This window comes from Tamandua tetradactyla, chromosome 14 (genome assembly GCF_023851605.1).
Source record: "Tamandua tetradactyla isolate mTamTet1 chromosome 14, mTamTet1.pri, whole genome shotgun sequence".
In the NCBI taxonomy this organism is placed as follows: domain Eukaryota; kingdom Metazoa; phylum Chordata; class Mammalia; order Pilosa; family Myrmecophagidae; genus Tamandua; species Tamandua tetradactyla.
In genome coordinates this window covers 54,602,439-54,621,392 of record NC_135340.1, presented here as the reverse complement: position 1 = coordinate 54,621,392, position 18,954 = coordinate 54,602,439, and the positions used below count along the sequence as shown (strand labels likewise).

General features: G+C 36.3%; 1 protein-coding gene and 1 pseudogene across 1 annotated transcript in view; one reads left to right on the top strand and one right to left on the bottom strand.

Moving 5' to 3' along the window:
* EXD1 (exonuclease 3'-5' domain containing 1) overlaps positions 1-18,954 on the top strand; it is a 149,525-nt gene that overhangs the window by 115,811 nt on the left and 14,760 nt on the right. The window lies entirely within an intron of this gene.
* Positions 10,632-12,541, bottom strand: LOC143655121 (putative monooxygenase p33MONOX; annotated as a pseudogene).

The window sequence follows — 18,954 nt, the reverse complement described above, 5'->3', positions numbered from 1 at the left end:
GGAGACCTGGGTTTGATTCCCGGTGCCTGCCCATGCAAAAAAAGGAAAAAAAAAAAAAAGATACTGGAGTCTAAAAGAAATATCAGTGCAATGGCTCTGCGATCATACTCATTTGTTAAACCCTACCTTCTCTGTACAACTCCACCATCACCTTTGATTTTTTTTCTGCTCCATAGGGGTATTTGGCCTATGCCTATTCTAACTTTTTCATGTTAGAAAGGGCTATAGATAATATGCATTTCCCTAATAGCCAAGGAAGTTGAGCATCTTTTCATGTGCCTTTTGGCCATTTGTGTTTCCTCTTCTGAGAAGTGTCTGTTCATGTCTTTTGCCCATTTTCTAATTGGGTTGTTTGTCTTTTTTGTTGTTGAGTTGAACAATCTCTTTATATATTCTGGAGACTAGACCCTTATCTGATATATTGTTTCCAAATATTGACTCCCATTATGTGTCTTTCTTTACTTTCTTGACAAAGTTCTTTGATGCACAAAAGTGTTTAATTCTGAGGAGTTCTCATTTCTTTCTTTCTTCAATGCTCATGCAGAGGGTACTATGGACAACTTTATGCTAATAAATACAACAATGTAGATGAAATGGACAACTTCCTAGAAAGGCATGAACAACCAGCATTGACTCAAGAAGAAATAGATGACCTCAACAAACCAATCACAAGTAAAGAATTGAATTAGTCATTAAGAAGCTCCTCAAAAATAAAAGTCCAGGACCAGATGGCTTCACATGTAAATTCTATCAAACATTCACAAAAGAATTAGTACCAATCCTGCTCAAACTCTGCAAAAAAATTGAAGAGGAGGGAAGGCTACCTAATTCATTCTGTGAAGCCAACATCACCATCATACCAAAGCTCAACAAAATTCTTGCAAATCAAATCCAGCACCATTTTAAAACAATTATACACATGACAAAGTAGGATTCATCCCAGGTATGCAAGGATAGTTCAACATAAGAAAATCAATTAATGTAATACACCATATCAACAAATCAAAGCAGAAAAACTACGTGATCATCTCGATTGATTCAGAAAAGGCATTTGACAGAATTCAACATCCTTTCTTGTTGAAAACACTTCAAAGGATAGCAATAGAAGGGAACTTCCTTAACATGATAAAGGAAATACATGAAAAACCCACAGCTAACATCATCCTCAATGGGAAACATTGAAAACTTTCCTGGAACAAGACAAGGATGTCCACTATCACCATTGTTATTCAACATTGTGTTGGAAGTTCTAACCAGAGCAATTAGACAAGAAAAGAAATACAAGGCGTTAAAATTGGAAAGAAAGAAGTAAAGCTCTAGGTGTTTTATAAGATTGAAAGAAATGGTTTTGATTGGGGTTTGGCAAGCTGTGATAGGTAGCAATGGCAAGCCTAAGAGTGACCTCCAGAGTAGCCTCTCAACTCTTTTTTTTTTTTTTTTTTCGCATGAGCAGGCACTGGAATCAAACCCGGGTCTCTGTCATGGCAGGCGAGAACTCTGCCTGCTGAGTCACCATGGCCTACCTCTATTTTTTTTAATAAAACATTTATCCTTATATGAAAGCCATCATTTTAGACCAGGTTTTCAAAGGATGGTAAGTTAACAAAAGTATTTTACATTTTGGTATTTGTGTCACTGGCTACTATTATTGGTTAGAACAGTCCATAGGCTACTTACTTTGGAATCACCGATAGAGCTTTCTAAAATACCGATTACTGGACATTTCCATAGATCCTAATCCAGGACATGGAACCTAGGAATCTGATTTTTAAAAGCTTCCATTTATACTAATTAACCACCAAATTCAAGAATAATAGAGAGTATATTACCTGTGAGATTTAAAAACTGTTAGGCTGAGACCAGGCATATTTTTTTGACAGTATATACGTTAACAAAATAAATATACTGTGTAAAGATATATATCAGATCTATAATATTGGGAGCCAGATCACAAGAAGGAGTAATTCTTATTATATATGAAATTAACCTCATGCTCAAACAGAGCCTAGATCTCTCTTCCTGTTACATATTTTCTTCTCCTGTTTTTTTCAGTTCTTTTTCATAAACTATCTCTTCCATTTGCATTATTCTTAGTTCCAGCTTATTTTTTTTCCAGTGTTATCACAGTAACATTCTTCTCTGACTACACTTTACTGCAGCTGGGATTCCAGTTCTTAAGTACAAATCTCATCATGGTGTTCCTCTGCTTAAAAATCTGCAATAGCTTCCTGCTACCTTAAAATAAAGTACAGTTCTTAGCAGAGTAATTAAGAATGTTTTAAGGCTATCCTTACCTTATTTTCCTATCTCATTTCCTTCCATTACCTTTGATCAACACATATTGTATCTTCCTTAACTTTTCTTCTTTCCCTAAGGATAACCCATGATTTAATTCTACCACTGCATATATTGTTCCCTCGTCCAAGAATGCCACTCTCCCATTTATGTTTGGCAAATTCCTTCTTATCCTGCATGATGCAGCTCAAATATTATCTTATAGACTGAATAAATTGCTCTGTTTTCTGTGCTCCTTTGATTATACCAATATTATAGCTCTTATTTCATTATGCGTCATGATTAAGATTTCTGCCTTTGCTCTTTGGAGGTAAGGGCTATTTCTTATTTGTCTTTATAACTCCAGTTTACGGCAATGTGTTTCACATAGAAAGTGCTCCGTAAATGTTTGTTGAATAAAGGAAAAGTGAATATCAGCTTCTGCTGATTCTTATCTCTACCCATGGATTGGTGACTACACTTAAGAATGAGGATCAATGGGAATTTCAAATGGTGTGGCCGCTTTAGAAAACTTGAAATGGTGTGGCCACTTTAGAAAAATAGCTTCACAATTCCTCAGTAAGTTAAACATTTAATCACCATATAACCCAGCAATTCCATTTGTAAGTATGCATCCGAGAAAATGGAATTCATATGTACATGAATGGCATAGCTACATTATTCATAATAGCTTACAAGCAGAAACCACCCAAATGTTCATCCAGTAGGTGAGTGGATATACAAAATGTGGTACATCCTCATGTGATGGTTTGAAGCTGTATGTACCCGAGAAAAACATGTTCTTAAACTTAATACCTTCTTGTAGGTGTGAACCATTGTAAGTAGGACCTTTTGATGGATTTTAATCCTATTACTGGAGACCTTTATAAGCAAAATGAAATTCAGAGAGAGAAAGAGAAAGCCGGAAGGAGCAGTCACAAGCTGAAATTCAGCAGACTGGCAAGAGGGTGGAGAAGCCTGGAGAGATTGCCATGTGTCTTGCCATGAGACAGAAGAGCCAGGGATGAAGGTTCACCAGCAACCAGCCCCAGAATACCAGTCTTCAGGATGAAAGTATCACCTTGAAGATAACCTCCCTTTTAGCCTCAAAACCATGAACAAATAAATCTCATCATTTAACCCAATACATTTCATGGTATTTGCTTGAGCAGCTCAGGAAACTAACACACTACACAATAGAATGTCATTCAACCATAAAAAAGAATGAGGGGGTGGGGATTGTGGGAAGATGGAAGAATAGGGAGTTTCAGGACTCAGTCCTTCTACCAGACAACCATTAAATATGTAGGAACTGTCTGAAACAACTATGTTTAAATTCCAGGGGCCAGAAGAACACTGTACAGTATCTAGGAACATCCTTTCTTGTTTAAAACACTTCAAAGGATAGGAATAGAAGGGAACTTCCTTAACATGATAAAGGAAATATATGAAAAACCCACAGCTAACATCATCCTCAATGGGAAACATTGAAAACTTTCCCCCTAAGATCAGGAACAAGACAAGGATGTCCACTATCACCGTTGTTATTCAAGATTGTGTTGATATACTTAAAGTACTGAAAGAAAACAACTGCCAACCAAAAATTTTATATCTGGCAAGACTCTCTTTTAAAAATGGGGGAGAAATTAAGACATTCCCAGATAAACAAATGCTGAGAGAGTTCATCACCAATAGATCTGGCCTACAAGCAATGTTAAAGAAAGTTCTTCAGACTGAAAATAAAGGACTGAAATGGGGGAGAAATTAAGACATTCCCAGATAAACAAATGCTGAGAGAGTTCATCACCAATAGATCTGGCCTACAAGCAATGCTAAAGAAAGTTCTTCAGACTGAAAATAAAGGACACTGGACAGTGGATCAAAGTGGCATAATGAAATAAAGATCTCCAGTAAGGTAACTGTGTTAGTCAGGGTTCTCTAGAGAAACAAAACCAACAGGAGAGATCTGTAGATATGAGATTTATAAAGGTGTCTCATGCAACCATGGAATGGAAGAGTCCAAAATTCATAAGGCAGGCAGTGAAACTGGCGACTCTGATAAAAGTCTGGATGAACTCCACAGGAGAGGCTCACTGGCTGAAGAAGCAGTGAAGAAGTCTCTCTTCTTCTTTAAAAAACCTCAAATGATTGGATTATTTCATTGTGGGAGGCACACCTTAGTTGGTCGCAGATGTAATCAGTCACAGATGCAATCAACTGACTGATGATCAACCAGCCACGAAATATCCTTGCAGAAATGGTCAGGCCAGTGCTTGCCTGACCAGACAACTGGGCACTATCACCTGGCCAAGTTGACACCAGAACCTAACCATCATAGTAACCATTTGGATAATTATAAATGTCAGTGTTATTGCGATGTATTGTTTGGTGTGTAACTCCATTTCTTACTTCTTATTGGTGCTAAAATACAAATGGATAAAAAGTAATAATAAATCTATGATTTTGGACATACATGCATATGCAGATATAAATTATAACAAATACAAAAAAAGGTAGGGAGACATAGGGGTATCAGAAAAGTATATGTGTATGCTTTGGAAGTTAACAATATGATTAATATATAAGATGTTAAGATTTAATGTTAAATTAAATTAATGTTAAGATGTTAAATTTTAACCCCATGGTAACCACAAGAAAAATAGATGAAAAATATATCCAGATAGAAAAAGAGAAGGCCTTCAATATGGTACAACACACACAAAAATCAAACAAACATAAAAATAGGCATTAATGGAAGACTTGAGGGGCAAAATAGTATAAAAAATACAAAGGCTAAATAGCAAAATGGCAGAAGATAATGTTACCACAAGAAAATAAAATTGCAGACTAATTTCTCCTATGAATATGAATGCAAAAAAATCCTCAACAAAATACTAGCAAGCTGAATCCAACAGCACGTTACAAGAACTGTACATCAAGATCGAGTGAGATTTATACTGGTATGCAAGGGTGATTCAACATAAGAAAATCAATTAATATAATACACCACATTAGCACAATGAAAAAAAAATAATATCTCAATTAATGAGAAAAGGTATTTAACAAAATCCAATCCCTATCTTTGATCAAAATACTTAGAACATTAGAAATAGAGGGAAACTTCCTCAACATGATAAAGGGCATATAGGAACACCCCAGAGCTAACATCCTACTTAATGGTGAAGGACTGAAAGCTTTCTGTCTAAGAAGAGGAACAACACAAGGATGCTCACTGTCACTACTGTCATTTAACATTGTACTGGATGTTCCTGCCAGAGCAATTAGGCAAGAAAAAGAAATAAAAGCCATCTAAATTGGAAACAAAGAAATAAAACTTTCCTGATAAAGGTTTAATATCCAGAATATGTATGGAAATCCTCCAAATTACTAACAAAAAGACAAACAATAAAAATGGGGAAAAGCCTTGAATAGACATATCTCCAAAGAAGATATACAAGTGGCCAGAAAGCACATGAAAAGATATTCGACATCATTTGCCATCAGGGAAATGCAAATCAAAACTATAGTGAGATACCATTTCACACCTATTAGAATGGCAGCTATTAAAATAGCAGAAAATAACCAGTGTTGGAGAGGATGTGGAGTAATACAAACACTCATTCAGTGAGTGCAATGTAAAATGGTGCACTCACTGTGGAAAACAGTTTGGCATTTCCTCAGAAAGCTAACTATAGAAATACCATATGACCTGGGAATCCCACTACTAGGTATATACCCAAAAGAATTGAAAGCAGGGACTCAAACAGATATTTGCACACCAGTATTCATAGCAGCATTGTTCATAATTGCAAAAGATGGGAGCAACCCAAGTGTCCATCAACTAATTAATGGATAAACAAAATGTGGTGTATACATAAAATGAAATATTATTTGGGAATATAAAGGAATGAAGTCCTGATATGTGTGACAACATGGGTGAACCTTGAAGATATCAAGTTGAATGAAATAAAACAGACATGAAAGGACAAAATTGTATGGTCTCACTGATTTGAAATAGAATAAGCAAACTCATAGAGTCAGAATTCAGCATATAAATTACCAGGGTATGGAGTAAGGATAGGAAGTGGGAAGGTAAGGCTTAAAATGTACAGAGTTCCTATCTGGAATAGTGGTAATGTTTTGGTAATGGCAGGTGGTGATGGGAGTGCAACATTGTAAGTACAGTTAACAGCACTGAAATATATACGTATCTGAATATGATTAAAAGGGGAAATGTTAGATTGTATATATAACAGAATAATTTTTTAAAATCCATGGAACTACACTATACAAACAGTGAGCCATAAGTTAAACCATGGACTATAGTTAATATATACATATTTACATAATATATACATATTTGTAATATTGTGCAAATATGCTCTCATCAGTTGTAACAGATGTTCCACACCCAGGCAAGTTGTTAACAATAAGGTGGTATATGGGAATCCTGTGTTTTATGTATGGATAACCCAAGCTTCTCTTATATAGGGGGAAAAAAAAGAAATGAGATAATGAGATACTGATATATATTACAATATGAATGAACTTTTAAAAGATCATGCTAAGTGAAAGAAGCCAGTCACATTAAAACACATATAGTATGATTCCATTTATATGAAATATCCTAAATAGGCAAATCCATAAGACAGAAAATCAACCACTGGTTGCCAAAGGCTAGGGGAGGGGGAAAATAGAGAGTGACTATGGGTATGGATTTCTTTTATGGGTGATAAAAATATTCCAGAATTAGATAGCAGTTACGATTGCACAACTTTTTAAATATACTATAAACCACTGAATTGTATACTTTCAAAAGGCAAGTTTTATGATATGTGAGTTATATCTCAATTAAGAAGAAGAATGAGGGTCAAAGAGGGAGTAAAATGGGACAGCCTAATATATAGATTAATTTAGTAACAAATAGTAAGTTATATAAAGATGTCCAAACTCTATGACTTTGTAATTCCATTTTAAAAATCAGTTTTACAGAATTCTCACCTGCCATACTGGAGACCCAGGTTCGATTCCTGGTGCCTACCCATGCAAAAAAAAAAAGAATCTGATTTTAAGGGATTATTATTATTATTATTATGTTTTATTTTACATTTGAGAAGGTAGTGTGCTAGTTTGAAAGGATATGTGGACCCTAGAAAAGCCATGTTTTAATCTAAATCCCATTTCATAAGGCAGAGTAATCACTATTCAATACTGTATGTTTGAATCTGTAATTAGATCATCTCCCTGGAGATGTAACCCAATCAAGAGTGGTTGTTAAGGTGGATTGGGGGAAATGTGTCTCCACCCATTTGGGTGGGTCTTGATTAGTTTACTGGAATCCTATAAAAGGGAATGACAACAGAGAAAGCCAGGAGATTCAGACAGAGCAGAGAATGCTGCAGCACCACGAAGCAGAGTGTCCATCAGCCAGCGCTTTGGAGATGAAGAAGGAAAACACCTCTCGGGGAGCTTCATGAAATAGAAAGCGAGGAGAGAAAACTAGCAGATCACGCCATGCTCACCATGTGCTCTTCCAGCCAAGAGAGAAACTGTGACTGTGTTCACCATGTGCCTTTTCACCTGAGAGAGAAACCCTGAACTTCATCGGTCTTCTTGAACCAATGTATCTGTTCCTGGATACCTTTGATTGGGCATTTCTATAGACTTGTTTTAATTGAGATATTTTCTTGGACTTAGAACTGTAAACTAGCAACTTACTAAATTCCCCTTTTTAAAAGCCATTCCATTTTTGGTATATTACATTCCAGCAGCTAGCAAACTAGAACAGGTAATAAGAATTTTTGTTGTCAAAACAAGCATTACAGAAGATGCAAATAAATTAATTCTTCTGATCATCCTAGACTCCAGTATCTCTCTATGGAAAGGTCAACTCCTTATGTAGACAAGATAATATCCAACACATAAAACAGCAGGTATTTGAGACAGGGCTCAAGACAATGACTGAACATGTGATAGTGGGAATAATAAAAAGGCAGTTTCCCTCTTTCCTCTCTTCAATAAGATATATATGTATATAAAGGTATAAGACTCATTTGGGGGGAAAATTCTTTTGGATAGAAAAACCTTAACTTCCTCCATGCCCCAGAAAAAATGATTTCAAGTCCTGGGCTGAATAAGAAAATCAAAATAGGATGACAATAATTTCATACAAGCCTCAAGACGACTCTAACTGTAGTTACCATCTTCTTGACTTTAAAAAAGCTTAAATATCCATTCAGTACACTGAATTTTTTCCTTTAGGAAGTTTTCAACCAAATTGGAGTTACATTAATCTCACTTTAAAGTGCAGGACAGGATACGCAAGAACTAGTGTTCTCTGTATGACGCATGAAAGAGAAATATCCCTCCAACCGCCCCAGCCCAAAAGGTATTACATGGGGAAGCACTAGCTGCAGGACACAAGGATTCATTAGCTCTCTAAAAAAAGGCAGAGAGTCCAGTTTCAACAATAGGAAGAAGGGTTCCTGCCCGATTTGGCTTTTATCTATACCAAGATCTCCAACTGATCTTAGGTCCCCCTCAGCACCAAGGCCAGAGCACAGTACCAGACTGAATCAGGAAAGCCAGAGTTATTTAAATGATTGTCAGTGAACATCACTATTCCATGATTTATCAGTGCTCCTGTTGCTAGTGTTGAAGGAATCAAGAAACCTGGGTTTTGGAACATCACAGATCTTATTTATCTAGTAAACAATAATTAAAGTTCTTGTCAAGGGTAAGTGATACAAAAATAGGTAATGAGGACCCCTATACATCACTGCTGAGATTAATCAGTCTAACTTCAAACTAAAGCTGTACAAAGTGACTTCTTCCGCACAGTACAGACAAGCCTCACACTAATATTTTTCAAAAGTCAATTATTATTTTAAAATTCCAACTTATGTGTGAGACTAAAGCAAAAAATGTTTATTTGGTACAAAATTTATATTTTGACTAGTGCATTTCCTAATATAACTTATGTAGATAGCTTGGTTGAACACCATAAGTACATGGAACCTTGGGTAGGACATGAGATTTTGTTGGTTTGTCCAGAGTGATGCCTGATGAATCCCAGAGTGATCTGATCAGTGAGTAGAAAAGTGTTTGCAAAGTCCCCTTCTGGGAATGATGAGAAAAATTCAACCTCCCCAAGTTGAATTCTTGATATTCTCACAAGCAGTGTGGACAACCAAAGCTATAGGCTGAGCCCCCAGTCTTGGGGTTTGTTCATATGAAACTTAACCCCACAAAGGATAGATCAAGCCTACTTAAAATTAGGCCTAAGAGTCACCTCCAAGAGAATCGCTTTTGCTGCTTAGATGTGGCCTCTCTCTCCAGCCAACACAACAAGCAAACTCACCACCCTCCCCCTGTCTACGTGGGACATGACTCCCAGGGGTGTGGACCTTCCTGGCAACATGGGACAGAAATCCTAGAATGACCTGAGACTCAGCATCAAGAGGTTGAGAAAAACCCTAGAATGAGCTGAGTCTCAGCATCAAGGGAATGAGAAAACTTTCTTGACCAAAAAGGGGAAGAGTGAAATGAGATGAACTGTCAGTGGCTGAGAGATTCCAGAGTCGAGAGGTTATCCTGGAGGTTATTCTTATGCATTAAGTAGATATCACCTTGTTATTCAGGATGTAATGGAGAGGCTGGAGGGAACTGCCTGAAAATGTAGAGCTGTGTTCCAGTAGCCATGTTTCTTGAATATGATTGTATAATGATATAGCTTTCACGATGTGACTGTGTGACTGTGAAAACCCTGTGTCTGATGCTCCTTTTATCTACCTTGTAAACAGATGAGAGGAACATATGGAATAAAAATAAATAATAGGGGGAGTAAATGTTAAAACGTAGAGCTGTGCTCCAGTAGCCATGTTTCTTGATGATGATTGTATGATGATATAGCTTTCACAATGTGACTGTGTGATTGTGAAAACTTGTGTCTGATGCTCATTTTATCTACCTTGTCAACATGAATAGAATATATGGAATAAAAATAAATAATAGGGGGAACAAATATTAAAATAAATTTAGTTTGAAATGCTAGTGATCAATGAAAGGGAAAGGTAAGGGGTATGGTATGTATAATTTTTTTCTGTTTTCATTTTATTTCTTTTTCTGTTCTGTTTTTGTTTCTTTTTCTGAATTGTGCAAATGTTTTAAGAAATGATCATGATGATGCATATGCAACTATGTGATGATATTGTGAATTACTGATTATATATGTAGAACGGAATGATCAAAATAGGAATGTTTGAGTTTATTTGGTGTTTTTTTGTATTAAAAAAAAAAGTCAATTATGTCTCCAGCTCTAATCTCAGTTTTAAAGGGTTTTAAATATATACCTTTCCTATGTCAGAGCTGAGGTGAAAAAGGGGAGTGGGGAGCAAGACACCCTCTATCCAGAGTCCTTGGAATAGAAACTCTAGAACCCAGTGGCTGTGAGCACATTCAAGTCACAGTGTTTGAGATTATGGGTTTGTGCTGATGGTTTCTTTCCTTCCATCACTGGCATGTCCATCTTTGGTGACTTGAAGACTGCTGGGCCCTAAGCCATGAGGGTGGCCTGGACTTGGATCACTTCCTTTGGAGAAGGCTTCTTAGCTCCTCTATAAGCCTAGGTGGGAAAACCTCCTGATCAGACTTCTGGAAGGATGGTCCAAAAATCTTCCATTTTTCTCATGAGTTTCTGCCCTCATCCCCACTTCTGGAATCCATAATGTGAAAATGTGTGCCAGGTAAAGCTGTGGAAGAACCAGAAGTGAACCAACCTCTGGGTTTCTGCTTAGGAGAAGAGTGAGGGGAGTAGACTGGGTTGATATAACTGCTTTTCTTATTTTATTGTATTTTTTAATTTATTTATTAATTTTAAAAAATTTAACAAACCAAATAAAACATTAATATATATAATCAGTAATTCACAATATCATCACTTAGTTGCATATTCATCATTTCTTAGAACATTTGCATCCATCCAGAAAAAGAAATAAAAAGACAATAGAAAAAGAAATAAAATGAAAACAGAAAAAAAAGATTATACCTACATACCCCTTACTCCTCGCTTTCACTGATTACTAGCATTTCAAACCAAATTTATTTTAACATTTGTTCCCCCTATTATTTATCCCTACTCCATATGTTCCACTCATCTGTTGACAAGGTAGATAAAAGGAGCCTCAGACACAAGGCTTTCATAATCACACAGTCACACACAGCTATATCATTATTCAATCATCTTCAAGAAACATGGCTACTGGAACACAGCTCTACATTTTCAGGCAGTTCCCTCCAGCCTCTCCATTACATCTTGAAAAACAAGGTGATATCCACTCAATGTGTAAGAATAACCTCCAGGATAACCACTCGACTCTGATGTGGAATCTCTCAGCCATTGACACTTTGTCTCATTTCACTCTTCCCCCTTTTGGTTGAGAAGGTTTTCTCAATCCCTTGATGCTGAGTCTCAGCTCATTCTAGGGTTTTTCTCAATCACTTGATGCTGAGTCTCAGGTCATTCTAGGATTTCTGTCCCACGTTGCCAGGAAGATCCACACCCCTGGGAGTCATGTCCCATGTAGACAGGAGGAGGGTGGTGAGATTGCTTGTTGTGTTGGCTGGAGAGAGAGGCCACATCTGAGCAACAAAAGAGGCTCTCTTGGGGGTGACTCTTAGGCCTAAATTTTAAGTAGACTTGACCTATCCTTTGTGTTAAGTTTCATATGAACAAACCCCAAGACTGGGGTCTCAGCCTATGGCTTTGGTTGTCCACACTGCTTGTCTTATTTTATGTCTCCACTCTATAGCTTTAATTTGTGGAGTGCTTCTGCCATTTGAATGCACTTGGTGTCCTCTGTGGCAAGGCCCTTGTGGGGTGTGTAGCCAGCATCTCTCTGCCCTGCCTGTTGCTCAAAATGCTGAGTGCGCTCCTGGATCTAGTTTGTGATCAGAGAATTCACATGACATGGGTAGCTTTAACCTTCACCACTGGAACCTTGTCCAAACTGCCAGTGGTCAGTGATGGAGTCACAGCAGAGGAGGATACACTGGCCTCTCCTCCCTCCCCTGCAAAGTGCTGATACTTGTGTTCTGGAATCATTGGCTTCCAGGGGATTCTGCCATTGTTTGATGGAGGAGTCATGGGTGTGGGATCCTTGAGGACATCATCACAGTTGAAAGCCTGGAGGTACATCTCTGAGGACAGAGACATCTTGCCTACAGGCCCACTAGACTCAATAGCAGGTTCTTCCAGTTGTCTCAAAGCCAGTGAAATATTGGGATCCAGATGCTTTTTCTAGATAAAATTCCAGAAGTGAGTCCCTGCGACCACAGTGAAATGATATGACAAACAGATATTAATGAGGAACATAGTCCAGCTGCTGCAAATTTGCAGAGCTTCCCAGGAAGAGTCCATCTAGAAGGTTGCCCCTCCTGCCTCTCCAGGAGGTACAAGACAGTGCCACAGCATAATTTTATTTTTGTATGCTGTATGGTGGGGTCACATTTCATTCTTTTTACATGTGAGTATCCTGTTACTGCAGCACCATTTGTTGAATTTTTTGTTTGTTTATCTGTTTTTGTTGGTTTCTTTGTTTGTTTTGGGAAGTACATGGGCCAGGACTCAAACCCAGGTCTCCCACATGGCAGGCAAGAATTCTACCACTGAACTACTCTCACATTTCCCACTAGTCCAGGACAAGACACAGGCTCAGAAAAGACAGGAAGGATCCTGCATTTTGCATTTGCCTTGGGCTGATCTACCTGATAGTAGGGCTGAACTCTGTTGGATGGCATCAGCCTACACAAAGTCAATTTGCAAAGATGGTGAAAGGTATTTTGGGCATAGGATTGCTTGGTTTTGGTAGCTCCTGTCATTCAAGAAAATCTCTGTCATGTCACCAGCTGGCTACAAACTCAAGAAACAGACATTTCGGGGAATAAATCTCAGAGTTAACATTTTAAAATATCAAAATGTACAGCGTGCAACAAAAGGTAACAAGACAAAGGAAAAGGAAATGATGCCCACCCAAAGAAAGAGGAGAAAAATCCAGAAAACATCAATGAAGAAGACTAGACTGTGATCATACCAGACAGAGATGTTTAAAAAATGATCATCAATAATGCCTAAGGAGATGAAAGAAAATGCAAAGAAACAACTAAAAAATATCAGGAAAACAATTAATGAGAATCTTAGTAAAGAGATCGAAATTTTTTAAAAGAAGCAAATAGAACTACTGGAGTTGGCAACCACAGTAACTTAAAACTGCCAGGAGAGTTTCAAGAGCATTTGGAGCTGACAGAAGAAAGAATCAGCAAACTCAAAGATAAGACAACTGAAATCAATCAGGTTTAGGAGAAAAAAGAATGATAAAAAGCAAAAATATATTGCAAGACCTTTGGGACACCACAAAACATATCAGTATACACATTGTGAGAGTCCCAGAAGGAGAAGAAAGTGAGAAATAGGCAGAAGGAATATTCAGAGAAATAAAGACAGAAACTTTCCAAACATAGCAAAAGATGTGAATATGCACATCCAAAAAGCCCAGAGGGCCTAGGATAAATTTGAAGAGAAAGATATGCCCAATCACATACTGATCAAACTGTTGAATGCAAAAGACAAGAAGAGAATTCTGAAAGCTGTAAAAGAAAAGCAACATGTTATGCACAAGGCAATCCCAATTATATTGCCAATTTCTCATCAGAGACTATGGAGACAAGGTAGCCATAAAAGTGCTGAAAGATATTCCCAAGTAAACAAAAGCTGAGGGAGTCCGTCACCACTAGATCTGCCTTACAAGCACTGTCAAAAGGAGTTCTTCAGACTGAAAGTAAAGGGCACTAGAAGGTAGTTTTAGCAGGCATAAAGAAATAAAGACTTCTGGTAAGGTAATCATTTGGATAAATATAAACGTCAGTACTGTTGTATTTTTGATATGTAATTCTTGCTTCCTATAGGTATTAAAATGCAAATGCATAAAAATAATGATAAATCTTGGTTTTGGACATACAATGCACAAAGATTTAAGTGGTAAAAAGTACAAAAGAAGCTACAAAAAAAGCTGGGGGACAGAGGGGTATAAGAACAGTGTATGTGTATGCTATTGAAGTCAAGTTGATATAAAATTAAATATGATTATCATATATTTAAGATGTTAAAATTTAATCCCATGGCAACCACGAGGAAAATTTATGGAAAATATATCCAGAAAGAAATGAAAAGGGACTTAAAGTGATATAAAACGAAAATCAAATAGAAAATAGACGTTAATGGAAGAATTAAGGGACAAAAGGGTATGATGTAAAAAATTAAGTAACGAAATAGCAGAAGAAAGTCCTGAAGTATCAATAGTGAATTTAAATGTAGGTGGATTAAACTCTGAAGTAAAAAGGCAAGGATTGGCAGAATGGATTAAAATGTGTGACTCAACTATATGCTGTTTACAAGAGACTCACCTTAAATTCAAAAACATAAGTAGGCTGAAATTGAAAGGATGGAAAAAAACAGGCCATGTAAGGAGTAGCCAAAATTGAGCTGGGGTAGCTATACAAATAGCAGATAAAGTAGATCTTACGTCAAAAACTGTTACAATGGCTAAAAACAGTCATTATTTAGTTATTAAAGGGTCAATTCAAAAAGAAGATGTGACAATTATAAATATATATGCACCTAACAGCAGATCCAAAATATATATGAAGCAGATACTGATAGATTTGAAGGGAGAAATAAACAGTTCTACATTAATTGCGGGAGACTTTACTACACCATTTTCAATAATGGATAGAATATCTAGATGGAGATTAATAAGGGAATAGAAAACTTGATCAATACTCTAATCAGTTAGGCCTATCAGACCTAACAGACATGTATAGAATACTTCACCCAACAGCAGAATGTACATTCTTCTCAAGTGCACATGTGTTTTCTCTGAGATAGATCATATCTTAGGTCATGAAACAAGATTCAATAAACTCGAAAACATTGAAATCATAAAATGTATCTTCTTCAGCCACAACATATTGAAGCTAGAAATGGAAAAGTCACAACTGTGTGGAAATTAAACAATGCCATCTTAAACACTCAAAGGGTTAAGGAGGAAATCACAAAGGAAATTAAGAAATAGCATGTGGTGAATGAAAGTGGAAACACAACATAGCAAATAAATGAAGTGCAGCTCTCAGTGCTCCGAGAGGGAAATCGATAGCTTTAAATGTTGATTTTAAAAAAGAAGGAAGATTTCAAATCAGAGACCTAACTTCAAAACTGGAAGAGCTAGAAAAAGGAAAACAGTTTAACCCTAAAGTGAGCCAAAGGAAGGAAATTTAAAAGATTAGCACAATGATAAATAGAGAATTAAAAAAACAATCAACAAAACCACAAGTTCATTCTTGAAAAAATCAACAAATTTGACAAGGATTTAGTTAGACTGAAGAAGAAAAAAGAGAGAGGAGAGAGGACACAAATAATTAAAATTAGAAATGAAAAAGGGGACACTACTACTAACCCCACTGAAGTAGAAAGGACTATATATATCTGAACAATTGTACATCATCCAATGAGATGACTTATATGAAATGGACAAATTCCTAGAGACGCACACACTTCCTACAATGACTCCAAAAGAAAAGATTTCAACAAATCAATTACTATAAAGAAATTAAACCAGTAATTAAAAATCCCCCAATGAAGAAAAGCCAAGAACAGATGACTTCATAAAGAAAATAATGCCAATACTGTTCAAACTCTTCCAAAAAATTGAAGACAATTGAATACTCCCTAATTCATTCTATGAGGCCAACATCACCCTCATAGTAAAGCCAGATAATGATACCACAAGAAAAGAAAATTAGACAAATTTCTCTTATGAATATGAATGTGAAAAAATCATCAACAAAATACTAGCAAGCTGAACCCAACAGCACATTACAAGAATTATACACCATTGTCAAGTGGGATTTATCCCTGTATGCAAGGATGATTCAACATAAGAAAATCAATTAATGTAGTATACCACAGTAACACAATGAAGGAAAAAAATCACATGATCAACTCAACTGATGCAGAAATGGCATTTGACAAAATTCAGCACCGCTTATTGATCAAAACACTTAGAACACTAGGAATAGAAGGAAACTTCCTCAACATGATGAAGGGCATATATGAAAAACTCCTAGCTAGCATCATAATGTATCATATATATATATCATACGTACATACATATAGATATATCATATATATATATCATAATATAGCATCATGAAAATAATGCCTATTTTCATGTTTATTTGATATTCATTTGTTTTTTTATATTGTACATATTGAGTACCTTACTTGGTTCAAGAGTTTTTTTCATATAATTTCTTTGTGGCCACTAAAGCACTAAAATTTAAGATCCTAAATCTATAACAATCATGTTTTATTATTATACAAACTTATATTTAGTAATATACACATACACATCTTCCTATGCCCCTTACTTCCCCTACCTCTTTTTTGTGCTTTTTACAAATGATATCATTTCTGCATAGTGTGTCCAAAACCACAAATTAATCATTATATTTTATTCATTTGCATTTTAGCACTTGTTAGAAGTAAGAAGTGAGTTATACAATAAAAAATACAATAGTACCGACATTCGTAATTATCCATATTCTCACCATATTGTTTTATTTCTTTATTCCACTTTGATCCACTGTTTAGTGTCCTTTCTTTTCAGTCTGAATAACTCCTTTAACATTGATTATTGTTTCAGTTTGCTAAAGCAGCTGAAATGGACTGGCTTTTGCAAAGGGGATTTATTAAATTACAAGTTACGATTCTAAGGCCATGGAGATGTCCAAATAAAGCATCAACAAGCAACAAGAGGATACCTTTACTGAAGAAAGGATGATGGTGTCTGGTTTCCTCTGTCTTATGGGAAGGCATATGGCAACATCTGGTGGCCCTTCTCTCCTGGGTTGATTTCAAATGGCTCTCTCAGCTCCTGTGGGTCTTCCTGGCTTCTGCTGGGGCATTTTCTTTCTCCAAGTATCTGTAATCTCTCTGCTCTCTGTATTTGCTCTGAGCTCTCTCTATGTTTTCTGCTTTTTTATTCTCTTCATAGAGGACTCCAGTAAGTGGATTAGGACCCACCTTAAATTGGGTGGGCCACATCTCCATGGAAACAACTTAGTCAAAATGTTCCACCCACAATAAGTCTGCCCCCACAAAATTAAATTAAAAGAACATGGTTTTTCTGGGATACATAACAGTTTCAAACCAACACACTTATAGAGCAGGTTTAGTGGTAATAAATTTCCTGAGCTTTTGTTTCCTTGGAAATGTCTTAATTGCTCCCTCATTTTTAAAAACATTTTTTTTGTGAAATAAACAATATTTATAGAAAAGTGATAAACTTCAAAGTACAGTTTAACAAACAATTATAGAGCAAATTTCAAAAATAGCATGGGTTACAGATCCCAATTTCAGGTATTTCCTTCTGGCTGTCTAATACACTAGAAACTAAAAAGAAATATCTGTATAATGATTCAGTGGTCATAATTATTTGTTAAAACCTAACTTCTCTGTTACAACTCTCTCCCTCATTTGATCATTCATTCAATATTCAGTGATATATGGATAATGACCATTCTAGCTTCTTCATGTTGAAAAAGGGTGTCAACATTATATCTCCCTCGTTTTTGAAAGACATTCTGCCCAGATATAAATTTCTTAGTTGTCAATTGTTTTCTTTCAGCACTCTAACTATTTTGTACCAATGCCTTTTTGTCTTGATGGTTTCTGATGAGAAATCATCCCTTAATCTTATTGGAATTTCCTTATGCATAACTGGCTGCTTTCTCTTGCAACTTTCAGAACTCTGTCCTTGTCCTTGGCATCTGAATATTTGGTTATTTTGTGTCAAGGCATGTTTCCCTTCAAGTTTATCCTGTTTGGGGTTTGTTGGGATTCTTGAATGTGCATACACATGTCTTTTATTAAATTTTGGAAATGTTCTGTCATTATATCTTTTAGTATTCCTTCTGCCCAGTTCTCTCTTTCTTCTCCCTCTAGGGCTCCCATAATGTGTATATTAGTACACTTGACAGTGTAACCAAGAAATCAGGATTTAAGGGATGATTTTGATTACTGAATCATTACATAGATATCCCTTTTTGCTTTCTGGCATATTGAAGTAGATGAAAGGAAAGTCTCCAAATCTCTGAATTGTAATCCAGCTGTCTTGATCTCTAATAATGATAGTATAGCTCTTATTTTCTGCCCCTGTGATTTTAAAAACAGTATGACCAACCTTTATTTGTACCCAGTTATCTAGTTTTTGAACTTTAGAGTCTTTTTTCATTAAAAACAACCCCTAACTTTTATTAATGAAAGGTCTTGAGTCACCCCAGAACTAACCCACCCCACATCCAAAGCAATTTTGGTAGCTAAGACTTGATCTAACCAAAAAAAGGCCCATCTGACATATGCAGGAACTTAGACTTTAACCTACAAGTCACCTATACCTCATTCTACACACATTCTGTGACTAAACATGTACTCAATCTGTGCATGCTCCATAATTAGATTGCCTCTAATTAGATCATCTGAGGCTTCTGTACATATTATCCTAAATCCTACCCATCTTTTCTCTAGTAAAGAGAAAAGAAATAGATTTTGGGCTGCTAGACTACAAG